Source organism: Pteropus alecto, unplaced genomic scaffold, assembly GCF_000325575.1.
Source record: "Pteropus alecto unplaced genomic scaffold, ASM32557v1 scaffold12, whole genome shotgun sequence".
Classification (NCBI taxonomy): domain Eukaryota; kingdom Metazoa; phylum Chordata; class Mammalia; order Chiroptera; family Pteropodidae; genus Pteropus; species Pteropus alecto.
Genome location: NW_006432669.1, coordinates 5,881,894 through 5,883,199, shown reverse-complemented (window position 1 = coordinate 5,883,199; position 1,306 = coordinate 5,881,894). Strand labels below are relative to the sequence as shown.

Here is a 1,306-nt window from a genome sequence, read left to right as displayed (position 1 = left end):
AAATATTTTTCTGAGTTGTACACAAAGAAACAGAAATATAAAATTCTTATAGTTTCAATTCTAATACTTCAGTCACATGTCAAAGTACAAAATTCAATGTTCCAGATATCAAAGAACTGTTCTTCTAATTAGGTAAAAAAAAAAAGTTATCTTAATTAATTTCTGTTCATGGATAGAAAAAAAAAAAGACTAAAAAGTAGATTTTCTGTCACATATTACTTGGTAGGGTATATATATCTATTACTTATTTAACAGAAATCTCCAAATTATCAGACTAAATACCAAATTTTGGATATGCCAACATTGGGAAATGAATTATTGGCCATGAGTGAACAGCAAAAAATAAAACAGAAAATCAGGAGTAGGGAGGGAAGAAGGAAAGAAGGAATTAGTAAAATGAAAATGTTGTTGCTTTTTAGATTTTCCTTAAAAGCCAAAAAATAAAAACATGTGCTTGGGCCTAAGTGGCCTATGGGGTGCTCTTCTTATGCAATAAAAATTACTTGATTTCATCAGATAAGTTCACAAGATAACTCAATGGGACATCTATAACTGCAAATATAAAATGAATAAGTCTCAAAAATTTGATTTAAATAATTTTATTTATTTATTTATTTATTTATTTATTTATTTTTTAATTTATTATTTTTTTTAGGTGAGGCAATACTTGATTGACCTCACAGATTGCAAGGACCTTATCAGCTTAGAATTCCTTATTATTTATTTATTTATTTATTTATTTATTTATTTATTTATTTATATTATTATTATTTTTTTATGCCTACAGCACCTGGTCTTCCTAGGTTGTCTTCCATCCAAGTACTAACCAGGCCCGACCCTACTTAGCTTCTGAGATCAGATAGGATTGAGCTTGTTCAGGGTAGCATGGCCATAGACTAAATAATTTATTAATAAGGGAAATGGTAAGATGTTAAAACCAGTTCAAAGTGTACTTAAAGACATGGATATTTATAGATAGTTTAATAAATGCAAATTCAAGTATGATTGCTATGTTTATATAACCGAGTTCATGTCCAGTAGGATGACAAACAATAATCTTTGAGATTATCTTTCCTGTTGGCAGAAATATTTGAATTTTTTTTTGTTAAAAATTTATTAGTTAACTTTTGATCGTATTGGTATAGATGTGCAAATTATCTTGGTGCCAGTTTGTTTTTGTTTTTGTTTTTTCTTTTGTCCCTTAATTGGTGCTATATTACTTTGCATAGCTACCATTTTCTCAAGATCTCATTTTGGTTTCTTATTACATGTATAGAATAACAACAGGATAAAAAACTGATTTAGA

The 1,306-nt window shown here is 27.8% G+C and overlaps 1 pseudogene; it reads right to left on the bottom strand.

Annotated features, from left to right (window-relative positions):
• Positions 1-778: 778 nt before the first annotated feature.
• On the bottom strand, positions 779-897 carry LOC112476241 (annotated as a pseudogene).
• Between the last annotated feature and the right edge of the window lie 409 nt (positions 898-1,306).